The sequence below is a fragment of the Canis lupus genome, chromosome 20, assembly GCF_003254725.2.
Source record: "Canis lupus dingo isolate Sandy chromosome 20, ASM325472v2, whole genome shotgun sequence".
Lineage (NCBI taxonomy): Eukaryota > Metazoa > Chordata > Mammalia > Carnivora > Canidae > Canis > Canis lupus.
In genome coordinates this window covers 20,180,233-20,199,380 of record NC_064262.1, presented here as the reverse complement: position 1 = coordinate 20,199,380, position 19,148 = coordinate 20,180,233, and the positions used below count along the sequence as shown (strand labels likewise).

At 48.2% G+C, this 19,148-nt stretch overlaps 1 long non-coding RNA gene across 1 annotated transcript; it reads left to right on the top strand.

Moving 5' to 3' along the window:
• The first annotated feature begins 3 nt into the window (after positions 1-3).
• On the top strand, positions 4-17,498 carry LOC112666067 (uncharacterized). Its single transcript, XR_003140699.3, has 4 exons — positions 4-1,360; positions 4,453-4,664; positions 15,806-15,936; positions 16,456-17,498. It is a non-coding gene; the product is annotated as an uncharacterized LOC112666067 (long non-coding RNA).
• Positions 17,499-19,148: the final 1,650 nt, after the last annotated feature.

The following is a 19,148-nucleotide window of genomic DNA, read 5'->3' as shown; positions in this document are numbered from 1 at the left end:
AGCTCCCATTTGTCCCCGGCCTCCGCCCAAGCTCGGGCTTCCTGCCTGTAATCAGTCCCTTCCCCTTGAGGCCTGGTTACTGCTCCGGATCTTCTTAGATTAGCCCCATCGGCATCTCCACCCAGGAGCCTTCCTTTTCCAGTCCTTGTGAGCCCCACACTTATTAGTACTTGGTACAGTTCACTCATTCAGTAAGCATTGTCTGAGCACCTACCATGTGCCGTGTACTCTTCTCAGCTCTGAGATTACTAAAGAGAACAAAAAAAAAAAAAAAAAAAAAAAGACTTTAAAAGAAAGAGAGAGAGAAATCTCTACTCTCACGGGGCTTATTTTCTGTCAGAGACTGACCATCAACAAGGAAACAAAAGAGAAAAGAGAGCAAGAATGCTGGGTGGCCGGAGGTCCTCCGGGAAGAGTGAGGACTGCAGAAAACCCCTGGAGATGTGGAGCAAGCCACGTGCGTACCCAAGGGGAAAGCATTCCAGGCAGACGGAAGAGCAAGTGCAAAGAGAAAACTGCAACGTGACATTGTGTGAATCACTGGATTCATCTCTAACACGCAGCCTAGATATAGACTCCATGGCAGGGGCAAGGAATCGCATGCCTCGTTCTCAGGACCTGGCTGCTTGGCATGCAGTAGGCACTCAGCATGTGCTGAATGAATGCGCTCACAGGGTGTTCCAGCGTTCCTGGAGAATGCGTGTGTTGGGGACCCAGGGTGGAGGAGTGGTTATATATTCACTGAAAAAATCTGCTGCCAGTCTCACTGCCTCTCACCTGTGGAAAATAACTACTGGGAGAAAAATCTCTTGAAATGGAGTACTCCTCTTCCTTTCTCACATTTCCTTTAAATGATCCTCCTTCTACCCAGCCAGAGGGATCCATCACGGAGAGGATTAGGATTGCGTGGCAGGAATGCACAGAGGGAAAAAGAGCTGATGTTCAGATTTTAACTCCTGAAATAGGCACTTGAAGCCCATTTCCGAGAATTCAATAGTCATGAAAGGCAACGCGCTTCTGATGTACAAAACTGGTGTCTGTGAAAGGAAAACATTTAATAGCTTTATAGAAATGGGTTTTTTTTCCTCCTCCGAATCAAAAGGCAAAGCCGTGAAGGAGGAGGACATAAATTTATCTACAAGAAAGAGATTCAAAAGTGAGCAGACGCTGTGGGGAGACCCACACTGGCAGGGAGGGAGGGAGGAGAGACGAGGAGCTGCGGCTGGGGGCTCACGGGGCCCGGAGGGTCACTCAGAGACAAGGCTGTGTCGTCCTCGAGAGGTGGCCTGGTCCATCCTGTCAATCAGGGTCCCCAGAGCATCCAGCCGGAGACCCTTTCCTGAGGAGACCATGGACAGAGGTGAGGGCAGGGGGAAAGGAAGCAGTAAGGCGGGGGGGCAGACACCCCGAGACCAGCAATCCAGGGAGGCCCTTGTTCCTCAGCCAGAAGGGGTGAGGGGGGCTGGGGTTTCTGATCCATCCCAGGACGAGCTGGCACCCCGGGGCTGTGGGACGAGCTGGCACCCCGGGGCTGCGGGAAGCAGAGTTTCTGCCTGAGTGCTGCTGTGGAGGCAGCAAGGAACAGGGGAGAAATCACGGGCCCCTCCTCACTCTGAACTCCTGCTGGGGCTTCCACTGGGCCCTGGAAGCCACGCCTAACATGTTTGGGGTGTCCCATGCCATGCCCCCCCACCCCACACCCTCTGCTGACTTCAGCCCCAGCTGCAGTGAGATGCGTCATAAAGCTCAGACTCATGCTGACAGCATCCCATTTCCAGTGCACCCACTCTCCGCTTGGGGTCCTCCCAGAAGGTGGGGAGCCCTCTCAGCCAGTCCACGGTGACACCCAGGAATGTGGGGCCGTGGGCAGCTCGTGGACAAATGCCAGGAGGTCTTGGCCCATTCTCGGGGTCCTAGCAGCACCTTTGGCTTTGACAACACACCCTTACATTGCCTTTCCTGCCTTCCCTGCTGCCTTTTCTCCTGAGTCCGGAGACCAACCTACCACGACCTGCATTCTCTAGAGGCAGACTCTTGGGCCGCATTTTTGGGCAAGATCTTTATTAGGAAACCTAGAGAAGGAAGGAGCCCTGGATAGAGGGAAAAGGTGAGGTGCGGTGCAGGACCAACAAAGCTTCGGGGAATTTGGGGCGAGCCCCCCTGGGGCTGCATGGCCAGGCCTCACCATGTCCACCCCTTCAGGCTGTGGGAGCAGAGGGGATGCTAGCAGCCCCCAGAAGGGAGGGCCTGACCTCAGGCACTAGAGCTGCTCTCTCTGCAGCTGGGGCAGATTCTGAAGGAGCTGACTGCCCTGCCCAGGCCACCAGTCCTTCCTTGAAGGGGGATCTGAATGGCAGCTCCCCGTTCACTTGACCTCTTGAGAAACCAGCAGTCCTCAAGTCCTCATCTAAGGCTCTGCTTTGGCGGAAGCCCAAACAAAGACAAAGAGCAAGGCGCTGCTGGGGTCAGCATCCCAGGGCCCTGAGCAGGGGGAGAGGGGAGAGAACAAGCTTGGATGGGGGCTGTTCCTGCCCGGTGCTGGGGAGTCCTGGAGCAGCACAGTGAGCTGAGGGCAGCTTCCTCTTCCACGGAGCTCTCCCATTCAAAACTGCCTACCTGAGCCTCATGGAAAGCCTGTGTGGCTGCTTGGGACACTCCGAGAACCCCGCACGGGGAAAGCCTTCCCTCCATTCCTCAGGAGGAACAAAAGGGAACCTGCCAGTGACGTCCCTGTGCAACTGACTGTGCCACCTGAGCTAGGGGTCATGAACTCTACCTTTATTTAGGGATCATCCAATTTATAGCTTTTATATTACATTGAAGAGAGCATCACCTGGCGAGTGCCTACAATGACTTCCAGCACCACCTTTTGCATTTAGGATGTTTACTTCATCCAAGAGATGAGGAAAATGTGACTCAGAGAGGTTATGTAACTTATCCAAAGTCACACAGCCCAAAGCAACAGAAGCGGGATTAAGAGACTCCTGAGTGACTTCACATTCCATGTAGTTGGCACCATCAGGCACTGTCTTGGGAAGTTCTCCAGCCACGTATTCGCCCCCAGCTCTACCCCCCCACCCCACCCCCAGCCCCGGGCCTTCTGGGGCAAAGCAGTAGCCTGGATGGTGGCTTTCCCAGTTAGTGCAGGATGGCCAAAATCAGGCCAGAAGCCCAAGTTGGATTTCCAGCAGCTTCACAGGCACCGTCTTGCTGTCTTCAATCACGCCGTAACAACCCTGCCTTGTTCATCACTGCTTTTCCTTCTCTTGCCTCCCCTAATTTCTCTCCATATCCTTTATGATGAGCCATTGCATAGCGAGTGATTTACAGTCTCTACTCTCATCTGCCTAGGGGTGGGGGTGGGGGTGGGGGGAAGCAGAAGTAAATTGGCTGGAGCGCTCCAGGAACCTGTCTCTGACTTCAGCCCCTCTCGTTTACCCAGTGATGCATCACGCTGTGTTCTAATGGCTTCGTAATGGGCAACTTAATCTGCCATTAAACTGACTCCAGAAGCACCTCTCGCAGGATGCCTTGGCTGTTGGTCTGCTTGCTGAACCACAACTGCACGGTAGTGCCTGTCCTGAGATGGGTCGGTGTCCTAGGAGGACACCTTCTCTTCCTTCTGGGGTCACAGGCTCCGATGTGGAGGGGGCCGCAGAGCTAATGCTGCTGAGTGAAACTGGTGGTGGGGATCCCGGCCATCTGCAGAAAGGGGCAGACCCAGCTCTGCAGCCCAGACTGTTACCTTGGGGGATCTGAGCCCAGATCTTCCAGTTTCTCAATACGGCCAGGAATGCAGGATTTCATGTATAATCTCCCCCGTTTTAAAATGTCAGCATCTATTTAAAAACATTTTTTAAATGCTGGGCAGGCCAAAGAAAACATGTCAGCTGGCAGCTTTGGTCCTAACTGTGAACTCCATCTCCAAGAGACCCAGAGACTCCCCACCGTGTCCTTCCTCGCCCCAGAGATTTCCTATAGCTCTGCTCAGCATGGATAAGAAAATAATAAATCGGTCACTTCGCTATCCAATTAGCAGCCCGGGGCACATTCTTTCCTCTCCCTGCTGGAGGAAAAACAAACAAACAAACAAACAGGAAAACCCTGCCCTGTTTGGATTTGGATCAAGCCAGTGATGTTACCACCTATTTGAGGCTCTCTGGGGCTTGAGTTCTGGAGACAAACACATGCCTCTGCCCCAGGGAGCTCCTCTTACACATGGGTCCCAAGTGCCAAACCGCAGCCACCCACCGCAAGCCATGGATACTTCCCCGCAGGCCCCGAGGGGAAAGGGGACTCTGTGCAGGGGCAAAGCCAGGGCTGGGAACCAGTGAGAGTGAGCCTGGGGGTGTGGCTGGCCTGAGCCGAGCGTTGTCAGGGTAACTGCAACTTCCAGAGCCCTCTGATCCCTTGGAGACCTCTTCTATGGGGCTCTGGGGTTTTCTTTCACAGGCTGTACTCCATTGTCAACATCCCGGCAACACATTCCCTTAAAGTTCTGAAGAGGTGTCATTCTTGAGATGTAGTGCACAGTGTGAACCCTGCGGCCAAACCGCCCGGATTTGTATGCCAGCCTTCCGCGTAGCATCTGAGTGAGCTTGGGCAAGACACTAGACTCTTCTGTGCCTCAGTTTCCTTATCTGTACAATGAACTGACCTTGAAGGTAAGGATTGAGTTAACATGTATAGCACATCTACAGTAGTTCCTGGCACATGGTAAGTACTATGTAAGTGAAAGGTACTATTACTATTATTATTATTATCATGAGAATCTGCTGTCCCCTCAGCTAAGAGGACTCATCCATCAACTGGTGCTTCTGTAAACGGACGAGCTCTCTTCAGAATGCCAGACTCCTCCTTTTACCACATTCTCTCTCCTCCTTCTCCTCTGTTGAAATTCTACCCAACTTTCAAAATCTACCTCCAATACCACTTCCTCCTCCACCAGATAGAGTGATTCTCACTTTCCTCTCGACTCACTTTCTGCTTTATTGGCAGGTAGACTAGAGCACATATCACAATTTATCTTAGACCGGAACTATGTGTGGATATGTCTTATCTCCTTGGAGACAGTGACCTCATCTTACTCTTTATATCCACCGTAGCACTGTGTCTTCAACATAATAGGTGTTAAGTCAACATTTGCTAAAGATATGTTAAATGAATACATGAATTAGATGCCCTGTAATAACCAGGGAGACTCAGCCAGAGTAAGTCGGAGGTTTGAGGGCTTAGAGCGCTCAGAATGGATTTAGACTTGGCCAAGGGAATCTCAGGAGCTATCAATTATAATACGAATAATTACAATAATAAAAAACAACAGTGGTAGCATTGACTGAGCGCCTGCCATATGCCAGATGCTGTTCTAAACCATTTACACAGGATATTTTCTGGAATCCTGACAACCGTCTTGTGAGATGTGTTCTCTGTTCGCCATCTCCCTATTCTAGGTGAGGATGCTGCAGTAATTTGCCCAAAGACGAAGAACTGGTCAGTGGCAGAGAAGGGATCTGAACCAGGGATCTTGGTTCCATAAAAGCAGACCCTGAAATCAGTATCTGAGAGCAAAGAGTTCATCTGCAAGGTGGTCCCAGGGAACACGGGAAAGGAATGAAGAGATGAAACAGAGAAGAAAGCCAAGGGAATGCATTAGTGCCTAGGGTATCTCTGTGGGCGATTAGGGCTCAGGCCAGCCGGAGACCACAGGAAGACTATGGAGCACATGCTTCCGGGACGAGGACACGGGTGTTTATCCACCAACCCCCATTCCTCTTTGGTCGGGGCTGCTGTCAGGGGCATCATCCCTAGGCATACCCAGCCATGCCTGTCTATAAGCTGAGCATACTCCAGTGGCCAGAGAAAGCTCCAGATAGGGGACACATGGCAATGGTGAGTGCCAAGGGGATGGCGGGGTGAGGGATGGTGCTGCCATCGTCTTTGACACCAGGACAGGCTGATTCCAAAGCTCTTTCTATCAGGCCACAGGCCAGTTCTACTCCTGAAAAGGCTCAGAAAGCCCACACTTCCTGATGCTCTTTTCTGGACAGCAGATGCATCCTCTATGGATATTTTTGCCAGTTTTGAGCATTCTCACGATGAGTTCCATCATCTTAGGGTCCTACTTTATATTTCTTAAAACATACACACACCCAAATCACAGACATAAATTGGCAGGAGGGATGATTTCCATTTTGGAAGAAGTAAACTAAGGGGCACCTGGTGGCTCAGTGATTAAGTTTCTGCCTTTGACTCAGACACTTGGTCCTGGGGTCCTGGGATTGAGTCTCGCATCAGGATCCCCACATGGAAACTGCTTCTCCTCCCTCTGTCTATGTCTCTGCCTCTCTCTGTGTGTCTCTCATGAATAAATAAAATCTTTTTTTTTTTTTTTTAAGGAAGTAAATTAATGCGGAAAGGTTAAAGGAACTGGCTCAGGGTCACATGGATGGCTCATGATGGAGCCATAGGCAGATACAGGCCTTGGTTTTTACAGAGTCAGAAATGAGCTTTTTCAAATTCATTCGTTCATTCAGGTGAAAATATTGGCCTTTTGATCTGCTTGATAAAATCTTAGAAGTAAGCTCTCATGGCTGAGGTGAAATTCAAGACCCATGAGCTGGCCAAAATCCTTTAGAAATGAGTCACCCAGATGTGCAAGAATGGCCACTTCCCTAATATTACTGTAGCACACAGTGACAGGGGATCAGAAGGACCAGCTGAACAGCACGAGGCCCACTTCATTTTCCCTCCTGCCGCCCCAGACAACCCTCTGGCAGGCAGCAGGCTTGGGAAACAAACAAGCAGGGATCCACATCCCACTTTGGTCTGTTGTGAGGACCTCGGATGGGGGTAGTGCATCGCTCTGAGCTCTGGTTTTCTCACTAATCAAGTGGATATAAACAATAGCGCCTACCTCCTCGTGTTGCCATGGGTATTAAATGAAGTACACGCAGACGGTGGCTGGCCTAATGCCCAGGTGCCAGTGGACCAGAGAGAATGTGGTCGAGGGACAGCCCCCATGCTCTTTCACGGATTTACAGGGAGCAGCTGCTGAGGAAGCTGGAGGTGACCAGGGCGAGCGATGGCACATAGGACTCTTTTCTGTGTTTTAAAGAGATGGACTCTGCCACACAGAAGAAAAGTTATCAACGATTATTTTATTAACAAGCAAGCATGAAACAGTTCACAAGACCTCTTTTGTCACAACCACCCCCTCGGCATGAACATTTACAGAGGCATTTAGTGATTGTGCCTCGTGATTATCTTGGGGCCAACTTTACAGACCTCCCTGAATTCTTATACCCTGTTCATGAAAACACGTGCATGCCTCTAAGGGACCTGAGCCGATCCATGTATCGGCTTTAGTTTCACCAAAGACAGCACACTTCTAATATTCATGAGGCCGGTCAAAGGTTGATATTTACACACACACACAACCTCATCTCCACCATTACGGATGCTACTGAGCAGAGCTTTGGTTGTTACACACAAGATGTGGGAAACAAAAGGCCTTGTAGCTGCTCTCTCCAGAACAAGCCTCTCTGGCCTTTCCCAGGCCAGGCGCTCCTGACTGGGCTGCTCTTAGCACCACTGGGTGCAGAGTCAGCGCTCACAGCACCACACTAGATCTGTGAAAGGACCTTAAAGAAAATGAGAGTCATCCTCAGCCTGAATATAGTTAGTATTCAGTAACTGATAGCAACTAAGGGCTCTTAGTGTCAGTATTGGGACAAGATCATCCCATATCACTCCCTCTGCTTGAACTCTCAGCCAGCTTTGACTCCCAGTGTGACTTTTTTTTTTTTGAAGATTTTATTTATTTATTCATGAGAGATATAGATAGAGAGGTAGAGACATAGGCAGAGGGAGAAACAGGCTCCCCATAGGGAGCCTGATGTGTGACTAGATCCCAGGACCCTGGGATTACGACCTGAGCCAAAGGCAGACACTCAGCTGCTGAGCCACCCAGGTGCCTACGACCTATTTTCAAGAGGAAAAGAACAAATTGGTGAAAAACTAGAGACTCTAGAGCCTCCACCCAATTAGCACTTGCAAAGACTAAGATTAGGAGGTCTGCATTTCCAAGGTGCACTAATTGGAAAAAGGAGTGGTGGACATGGCACGGAGCTATCCAAATACCCCTTAAGGAAAGAGGCAGCCAGTCAGAGCTGCCTCCTCTCCAAAGCCTGTCCCCTTCCATGGGGGCTGCTTCTAACAACTGACAGACAAGGGGGCGTCAGGGCCCAACACCCCCCCCCCCACTCCAGCTCCAACTCAGATGACTCTGAGGGGAACTCCCAGGGGAAGATACCCTGCAGAGGTGGCTGAGGACTTCTTCGTGACAGCATTGCAGCTCCACTTCTCCCTTTGCCTGGTTCTCCTCCCTCCTCCTCTCCCCTTTTCTTCCCACCCCTCCTTTCCCCTTCTCTTCCACAGACGTTGCCTCCTGTTCACCAATGGCAGCTCGGAGTTGGCTTCCTGGGGGATCCAATGGGCAAAAGGGAGACAGGAATGAATTGAGCTGCACCATAATTTATGGTAGTCAGAATTCAGCTCTGGGGCTCATGGAAAGTCAGGGATCCTCGTGGTCTTCGTGGAAATGCCAGGAAAACCTTTGAAGCCAGGCCACTGAGGCTCAGCATGTAGAGGGAGGACTTTCCACTTTCCCACACTTCTTCCAGTAAATAGCTGGGTGAGACCAGATTCAAACCTTAATCCCACCTGCCTCTGGAATCTCTCCCGTCTCAGCTTTCAAGTGTTTATCAAGAGACCATGTGCTCAGGAACAAGGCTTCAAGTGCAAATGGATCCTGTGATGCTCAGAGGCCAGCAGGGCATCTTAGAGCCTCATAGGTCACTGGTCCAAGCCTGTTACTATCAGCTGAGGAAACCAAGACCTAGAACAGGGGATAGACAAGTCCAAAGTCTAAGTGACAGTGGTGGAGTTGGGACAGAACCTGAAATAGTCCAGAATTTTCTTATTTACTTAACACCACTGTAAGGAAGGCAGATATGGGGGGGGGGGGGAGCGGGTGGAAGGAATGGGGAGAGGGGTAGAGCAAAGACTTTTCCTTCACAATCCCATGGCCTGGAGCAAAGGCTACCCCAGTGATAACACAAGTGGCCATCTTTTATGGAGCACATACTATATTAAACACTTTGGCTCTTTTAAACCATGGTCTCATTGAATTTTCACAATAACCCAATAAAGGTGGGTAGTTATTATACTCCTATTATCTGAGAACAATCAGACTCAGGTGAAATCATTTGCTCAGGGATGCCCAGCTGACAACGATGGGACAATTTCACTTTAGTGTCCTCTCTCTTCTAATCAAGTCTTCTCTAGAGTATTTTGCTGTTCCTTGCTCACTTTTTCTAGCCCTCTGAAGATGTCATTTCTTTCCTTGGCTTGTTACTCTTCCCCTCTCTTTCAGAACTACCAGAAGAGGAACATTATCTGTCCTGTAAATGAGTGTGTAGGACTCTGGCAGCCTCAAACAGTAGGAGGAACTCGAGATCAGAAGATTCTGGATTCAAATCCTGACTGTCACTAACTAACTAGCTCTGTCCCTTGTCTTAGCCTCTAGCTCCCTATTGGTAAAACATTAAGTAGAAGACTTGTGATTATAGACTTTTATATCCTATGAGAGCAAAGCTTTTCAGACCCTCCTCTTCCAATCTGTCCTCACCTAGAGAGTTATGAGTAAAGATGGCCTCAGGGCTGACAATTACTGTAGCAAGAAGAATTGTAAGGAGGGGATATGCAGTTGATATTCAACACAGTCAACCAACCAATGGCGACTGGCCTTGGCCCTCAGTTTTCCCATCTGTACAAGGGGAACGAAGATAACAGAACCTGCTTCCCGGGGTTGTGTTGAGATTTGAATGAAATAATGTGTGGGAAATGCCAAACCTGGTATCTCACAAATGATCAGTGAATAGTACTGTTATTATCATTACTCCAGGGACAATGGATGCTAAGTCCTGAGAATCACCCCTGGACACAAGCTTGAACCTAGAGAAAAATCTGGACAAGTGGTTCTGAAACTTTAGCATGCACCAGAATCACTTGGAAGCAGTGCTGACTTCATGGGTGCTTAGAGGACTCCATGTTTTATTCAATGCTTTGCTGACACCTCCTTGAAATTCTTAATTTCTGAACAAGGGACCCTGTGTTTTCCTTCGGCATTGGGCCCCACAAATTATGTAGCCAGTCTTGTCTGGATAACTTATTAAAAAACACATAAAACTGGGCCCACCTCCAGAGTTTCTGAATCAGTAGGTCTGGGAGGTAGCCCCCCAAATTTGCATTTCTAACAAGTTCCCAGGTCATGTTTTTCCAACTGGTCTATGGACCACATTTTTGAGAACCAATGATTGAGACAGTGGCTATGAACACTGGTTTTACATCAGAATCACTTTCTTTCATCAGGGAAAGTACCTGGGCTCCACCTCCACCCAATGGAGTGGAATTGCTCTCAGTACATTCCTGGCTTCAGTATTTTTGAAAAGCTTGCCAAGTAATCCTAATGGACAGTTGGGACTGAGAACCACAGGGTTACAGCAGAGAACCCTGACTTCTGTTCAGGGAAAGGAACCCCTGAAAGCATTACCCACATAGCCCAAGGACCCATCTAGACCCATTGCTGTGGGGAAGCTCCAGACAGGGGCCAAGGAGGCTATGTGTTCAGCAAATACCTCAGATGATTCTTACTCTGGGATAATTTAGGAAGAAACATTTGGAGAGGCATTCTTCAAGCTTTACTGTGCATTAAACACCCCCAGAAAACACCTGAGGTCTTGTTAGGGAACAGATTCTGATTCAGCCCATCTGGGGTAGGGCCCATGAATTTACATTTCTTCCTTGCTCTGGGGAGTGCTGATGTTGCTGGCTCAGGGACCACACTCTGAGTAGCTCAGATCTAGGCTGGAGAAACAAGAAAGTGATGGGGTGGCTAAATTTTGGTGAAGCAATCCCCAATTGTCCAATCCAAGAAGCTGGAAAAAAGGTAATGCACCCAAGCTCTGCTGGAGCATAACGTCTTCACTTCATTGGATGAAGCTACATGTCACACATCATTCTCAAAATGGAGTCTAAGGAGTCCCCTCCACCCCAACGGTGCATTCTTATCTGCATTCATATTGCAAATAAGTACTTTAGTGCATTTGTAGGGTTTTAGGCCAATACTAACCCCCAAAGGAGTTCCTGTGTTCGACTCATCGAGCCTGGGCCAGAGACATGGCTTCTATTCCTAGCTCTGTCATTTGCTGACTTTGGGACCTGGAAAGAGGTCAGCGCTCCTATCTGAGCTTCGATCTCCTCAGTAGCAAGAGTGGCGTAATACGCATTATTATTATAACAGCTTATTTGATCACTGCTTCTGGACATCAGAACATGAAAGATGTTTTGATAACAAAATTCCACACCAAACGTCATTCCTGTTATTTGTGCATAGTAACTGGTTCTTATGTAACCTCTTCTCAACTTTCCCACACCTTCTAGGTGAAACTGACCAAGATGTGACATGCTTCACGGCCCTGGAATGCTTTCCCTTCCCTTAGACCACATACCTTTATTGAGCTCCCTAGGAACCTACCAGCTGGGTCAACTAAAAATACAAGAAGAGGCAGTGGGGATGAATGGCAAGTGAGACCAGGTTCTCTAAAAGAACTCTCCAAAATGTGGAAACCAGAAGAGTTTCCCCAAGAGCGAGTGGAGAGGTGTGTCCAGGTAGGAACACCATGAACAGATGAACTGTATTTAAGGATCAGTAAGGATCCCGGCTGCTAGGATGTGATGTTGGAACAGGTCCCCTTAGGGTCTCCTACAGCTGCAATGCCCCTAAACCAGCTCAGTCCTGTAGGGAAACGGAGGCTCCAAAGGAGGGACTGTATCAATGAAGCAGCTTTCAGTTACAGGTTAACAAACAGTCTCACAGAAGCCTGAAGCACTGCCTAAGTCAGAGATGATTTTTTTTGGCAACCGAAACGACAAGTGCCCGGCCCACCTGTAGGCCGAACAGTCACCAGCAGATCTCCCTCGCCAGAGCGCTGTCATAAATTAATCTTTAATTTCCACCACCGGGTCTGTGGCACAGCTAATCACGACCACTAATTGCTACGACAAGCTTCTCCCTTCTCTTTTTATGTTTCCATATTAGCCTGTTTAGTATGCTTTGTGTCTGTTTATTTTATAGCCGGAAATACTTTTAATAGCCTAGTAAATTGAAAATGGACTTTACTACCATCTGACTTTACCAGAGTTTTACAACCATTCAATTAATGGTATCAGTAATCTTCCTTCATAATTAGGCGGTTAGTAGCTTTGTCAGGCACTGCTGTTAACTAAATTAGTACTCAGCATCCACCTAATCGTATTTTGGGGGGCTCCAAATAGGAAGCCCTCAAGCCGGGGGCTGCCAGGATGGAGTGCCACGATTAGCTGGCTGTAAATACCGCCTGCAAATATATGGTTTATTATAGTGATAACGGGCGTTTGTAGCTTACATAAATCTGAGCATTCCTGCTGACAGAGGAGAAATGGTTTTCCCCGGTTGCTAGGAAATAGAGTTAGTTCCTGGGTCTCACATGCTTCATTGCCTTCTCCAGGCAGCTGATGGATTCTCTACATGAGGGGATGGCAGCCGTTAGCCACCCCAGAGCGAAGGTAGAGAGCATCAAACCCGATGCCCCCAGTGTGCACACCCGAGGGGGTCTCCTCCGTGCCCGAGGATGCCGGTGAGCTACAGCTGTGTGCAAGAGGCAAGCGGAGGACGGGGCTAGAGATGTGGGAACAATGATCTGAAGGCTGATTTTTAATGTCGGGAAACAATCACAGTCTCATATGCTGGAGAATTTCTGCCAACTGTCATACTTTGAAAGGAGACAGATTGTGGAAGCGCGTGCGAGATTGGCAACTGGTAACATATAACCCAAGTGGTCCCATTTCCATATCTGCAGCAAGTAAGGCCCCCTCAATGTATTTCAGTATTTAACAAAAAAATTAAACTCCTTTGAATAAAGAAAGAAATGCTCCCTCTTAGATATAGCTCAACCCCAAATATTTCCCATGATTGAAAAAGCAAAAGGACTGGAATTTCATAATGCAGGCACATGTGAACGAAACTTCAGTAAATTATTCAGCTACGTTTCCGACACTCTCCTGAATGTTCAGATAGTGGATTCCAAACACTGACTACTTACTACCAGAATTCCATTAAAAAAAAAAAAAATCTGGGTAGCTACCAGCCTTTCAAAACTTCTGAATTCTGACAACATTTGAAACTGGACTGAGTTCTAGGTTCTTGGGATATCAGGAAGCCCTCACTAGAGGTTTGGAAAACAGGGTCTTGTAGGAACAGGGAAAAGCAAATGGATCTATCTAAGCTGAAACACAACGATGGCCTGACTTTAATCAGCAAGTCAGTACCGTAGAAGGAATGGAAAGCCTGAGTTATGATGCAACCACTGCCCAAGACGAGTTGTGTGGCCTGAGGTAACCTGCTCACCCTTTCTGGGTCTGTTTTCTTCTTCACAAAATGGGGATAAAAAATATGTGCTCAGAGAATTGTTTGGAGGATTATCAACAGATGCCGTGTATTGTAAAGCACTCACTGCGGGTTAGGGTTGCTACCAATGTTAGCTAGCACGTCCTCCTCCTTATCCTCTGAAATGTCCTAACCAGACTTTACCCCTTTCCATTCGGTTCAACAAATGTCAAATTCTGCAGAAGATGCAAAACTAAGGCCCTACTCTCAAGGCTGTTTGGCTAACCTTCCCCCCCCCCACAAAAAACCCAAAAGCCCTGTGTTTGGGGGGAATGGAGTCTTTTCTCAAATGTGGAAAGAGCATCTGAAATTTCTGTCATGTGGGCCTCCCTAAAACAGCCTCTGAAAGCCATACACCTGATGGCACTGAAGGAAACACAAACGTGGGAACCGACTCCATGGTAGACGAGACTTCTAAGAAGGTGATTTACACTATGAGCGGTTTGCTGGGATCCCTCCAGCAAAGCCTATTGGTGGACACAGGCTCGTCGTCCATCACTGGAAGACTATTCCCTCATAGTGAAGGAAAAGTGATCACCCAACTTGGCGACAACAAAATATCCTGTTCACTCATAAGAAACTAAGGAAGGTCAGGAAGATGCAGGGAGGCACTGGAGGGAGGTTGGTGGGAGCCCACAGAGATGGGCGAGAACCCCAGGGTAAAGAGAGTAATAAATCCCTTGAATGGAGTGGGTTTTGATTTGGGAGCAATGGAAAAGCCTGAAGGAGCATGAGAGGGATGAATCACAAGGATCAGAGGAGGTCAGGCTGTGAGAGAACAGGACATAAGGACTAAGCTGAGCAGAGTTCAGACAGAAGGCTGGACTGAGTTCTAGGTTCTTGGGATATCAGGAAGCCCTCACTAGAGGTGAGGGTGGAAATGCGCCAGTTTTTGGCCATCAAGGTGCCTGGTGTGTGCTTGGGGGGCAATGCAAGGGGGGCCAGCTGGAGGCCGTCTGACGGGGTTGATGGCTTAGGCCTGGGAATACATAGCCTGTGAAAACCTTATGGGTACTCAGCTGTGTCAGGCTAAACTGAGGAATGAGGGTATATACATACAATTTATGTACCTGTTTGAACCCAAAGCTTGCAAATAAATTTAGCTCCTGGCCAACAGCCTGAGCACGTGTGTTGGGCTGGAGGACTGCCACGGAGGACAACCAGAGTGGAAATTGAGAACAGATGACATCCTGTGCGATCACTCTTTGGAGGAAAGCCACCACCCACCCACCACCACCATCCACTCTGCCACTCAGCACCCACCCACCCAGGCCCCGGGGAGCTGTTAGCAGGCCAGGGTTCTCAGGACAGAGCTTTGCTTCCCTCCCAGGCTGCTCTGTCTTTTTCTGAGGTCACATTTACCGACTGTGTGAACGTGGGCAAATCAATTTCTCTGCAGCTTCAGTTTCCTCCCTGAAAAAATGGAAATGATAAAACTGTCTACCTCATAAGGATTAAATAACTCAATATCTATGTAAAACACTTGGAGCTCAGCGTGACAGTATGTACTCAGTGGAGGTGGGCTGCCATTATCGGTACCATCACAATGGCCAAAGAAAGCCTTTGGACACACTGCTCACTCCACAGTCGATTGGTGCCCACCTTCCATGCGTTCATGCAAAGGATACAAAGATAACACACAACTCTGTGCTCCAGGAGTTTCCCAATATTTGCATTTTAAACTGGAGTTTTAAATAATTTAACCCCAAAATGGCAGAGAACTTTGAGAGTATCTTGCACCTTGGTGAAGCCACAGAATGTTCTGTGCAAGAAGACTTTTGGGCAACTGTTGCTTCTTCATCCCTCAAATGCCAGGAATTTCACTTTACCCTCCCGACAACCTGAGATAGGAGCTATTACTGCTACCCCTGTTTTATAGACAGGAGGAAAAAAGTATATTGCTGTTAGTTGTACAACTAACAGTTTCACGATTAATAAGGACGGAGATAGGACTCGAACCTATAATCTAACTCCAGAGATCAATCTGTAGACCCTGTGTGTTCTAATGTCTCTGAGCGTAATACGATACGGATGCCCAGGCAAGGAGAAGGTGGTATAAGTTGCAGCAAGACTAATTAAGGAAGGTATTTCTGAGAGCACAGACTCAGAAGACAAATGAGAGAGGGCCAGCTAGGGAAAAAGGTGACACTCCTCATAAGTTTAATGTTTCTGTCTGGAAGCGAGAAATCAATGAAATAATTTGTCAAGGTACAATACTGACTGCATACCCATTGGACACATGCCATTTTGCCTCTCCAGGGCCTGGATTTCAGATGTTACTACCTCTGATTAGCCCTGGAAATCTTACAGCACCAGGACACCTTCTCATCAAATACGGAAGGAATGACATGCTCTCCCCTTACAACTCCCTGGGCAGCCCTGACCACGGGGTAAGCTTTAACACGCCAACTATTAGAATGATAATAAAGCAAGGACTAAACGCTCAGAACGTGGCGGTTCTAGTTGGTTGCAATTAGGCGCAGGACTACCTTCCCGTTGGTGAGTTTGGAAATGTGTGGAGGTACTTCTGTTCGTCCCCATGGCTGGGAGGCCCCACTGGCATTTAGTGGACAAGGGCCAGGCTTGCTAAACATCCTGTAATGCATGTAGCAGCCCCTCTCGAAGAACTGTCCCACCCCAAATATCCTTACCAATCCTGTCGAGAAACCACGGTAGACATCTCCAGGTCCCACACCCTCCGCAGCCACCAACTGTGGCCATGTGGCTGTGCTGAGCAGCACTACCTCTGACTGTAGACCTGGAGATGGTGACAAAAAGCCACCTACTCCTGGGCTCATTTTCCACTTACAGTGAGATCCACTTCCCCCTCTGTCTCAGTCTGCTCAGGCTGCCATGACAAAATACTATAGAATCAGTGGCTTCAACAAAAGAAATTTGTTTTCTCATAGTTCTGGAATCTGGAAAGTCCAAGATCAAGGTCTTGTCCATTTTGGTTCCTGGCCTGTGGACTGCCGTCATCTCTCGATGTGCTCCTTTGACCTCTTCTTTCTGCATACATGTGCAGAGAGAGAACAAGCAAGCTGTGTGTCTTCTTATAAGGACACGAATCCTATCATGAGGGTTCCACTCTCATGACCTCTTCTCCATCTAACTGCCACCCAGAGGACCCATCTCCAGATACCATCTCATTGAGGGTTAGGGGTTTAACATGGGAATGGGGCTGGTAACATTCCTCACTGGGAGGTCTTACACAGTGACTATTTGAACCTTGCAAAGGGCAAATTATCTGTACTCTTTATGCAAAGTTCAGAACTCTGGCTAAAAAAGCATATAACTACAGGCCTCAGCCACAGAAGTAATTTTAGGAGATGGGTACTGATAGTAAAAAAGTCAAGCTCAGAGAATTCTTCAATAATAAATGGAATGAAATATTGGTGAAAATAGTTTTCCAATAGCACACTCCTGTGGCATGGCTACCTGGAAATCTAGCCCTGACGTGCTCATTTACTTTATGATTATTGAAAAGCTTCAAACGACAAACGTAAGAGCTTCCATTATGTCACTCCATGAAGTTTTCTTTTGAGAAGAATAGGACCTGGGAAGGGGTCCTTCTAAAATCTGTGGCCTGTGATGTCTGCTAAAAGCTCCTGCTATGCCTCACTTCAGGGCCATTTCTATCTTCCATTTCTTCTTTCTATCTTCTATCTAGATCATATCTTGTGGGCAAGTCTTCTCATGAAACTAAGATTCTACGCTAAGAAATAGTTCTTTCCTCTTTCTCAAGTCCGCATTCATACCCTTGGGAGAGGGATACCTGGGTGGCTCAGGGATTGAGGGTCTGCCTTTAGCTCAGGCAGTGATCCTGGGGTCCTGGGATTGAGTCCCACATCAGGCTCACTGCAGGGAGCCTGCTTCTCCCTCTGCCTCTGTCTCTGCCTCTTTCTCTGTGTCTCTCATGAATGAATGAATAAATAAAATATTTTAAAAATAATACCCTTGGGGGAGAGGAGTCTACTCATATCAGAATCTTGTTGTTTTTAAATGATGGAGCCCCTACCCAAATTTGCTTTGGCAAGAACAGAATTATTTTTTTTTTTTTTTTTTTTTTTCAAGAACAGAATTAATCAGTCTGAGATCAGAAAGCCCAGAAATGCTTTGGCTTCAGGCACAGCTGGATCTAGACATTTCAGTAATGTCACCAATAAGCATCAGCCCCTCTCTGCCTGTTTCCATTCCCTCACTTTACTTTCTTCTATGCTGGCTTCATTCATTCTCAGGGCAGTTGCTCCACTGTCAGGGCAAGACGGCTGCCAGCTACCGTTTGGTGGCGTATAGTCCTCTTGACCTCAAAAGCAAATATCTCCTTCCCTGATAGTGCTAGTGAAAGTTCCAGGGAGGACTGTGATTGGTCCAGCTTGAGTTGGGGACCCAAACTCATCACCGTGGCTGGAAGGTGACAGTGTTTAGGTCATGGGAGCACGCCTTGGGTCAGAACCTCATAACCTAAAAATGAAGGTTGGGGCAAACACTGGCAGGCTCCATCCATGAGTCCTGGCACTCACTGTTCCTACACCCATGGCCTCCTAGTAGAAGCACCTGTGACTCCCTGAGAGCTTCCACTAGAGAGGAGAGCATGCTCTGCCCATGCTCAGAGAAGACTGAAGTGTTGGGGAATTAATACCCCCAGGATCTGCCCCCAACCAATGGCACATAGGAATGGATGGAAAAACCATCCAACCCAGCTTCCTTGCCCACCCCTCCCTCAGTGGTACAACTCGGAGGTCTCCTAGGGACCCCCCCACAGGACTCAGCTTTAGTCGTCCATGACAGTGACTTTAACACAGCCTCTACTGGCTTCTGGGTCCTTCCTGTCTCACTTGCACACTCTCCTGCTGCTGATCCCCACAGTTGTCTTCCGTACTAACTACTATAGTCAAGTCCCAGTCTTTGCAGTCTCCTGGGGAGACCCGAACTAAGGCAGGGATGCTGGGGACTCAAAATGCTCTCTCTGTAAGAGGTGGCTGCTATCACAGAAAGGGCCTTCTTACTCTAGTGCTGGGGGTTCATGTATTTTTTAAAGTATATATTGTGCCAGTCCAGGTCCTCTGAGGGACAGATACCAAGATGGGATTAGACAGACAAGGTTTTTATTATGGAAAACACTCATGAGAGAAAGGGAAGGGAGAGACTTCAGACAACTATGTCCATCTGATCCTGCCCCAAGGAGAGAATGGAAGTGTAGAGAAAAGCATCCTAGGATTTGTGTAGACTAAGGAAAATTCAAGAAGGTTTAGAGCCAAAGTCAGCATCCAAAGAGTCTGTAAATCCCAGGAATAAGTGGGCCCCAGTATCCACTCAGTCACTGGCGGGGAGCAATCTGTGGGAAGCATGGCTTTGGTGTAAACGCAGGGGTGGAGCTCAGAGCCCAGGAGCTGGAGTTACGGTGGCTCACACCCAATGCTGCCACATATATTATTAAAGAAACCCCGCACATTTGGAGAATTTTTTTTTTTTTTTTTTGCCTTATTGTTTTGAGTCCGAGCCTCAGAAGGCCTATTTGGCGCTCTTTTTTTTTTTTTTTTTTTTTAAATGCACCGGAGCCAGTAGAATCAGACCCCAGGGACCATGGACATTGGTGGCA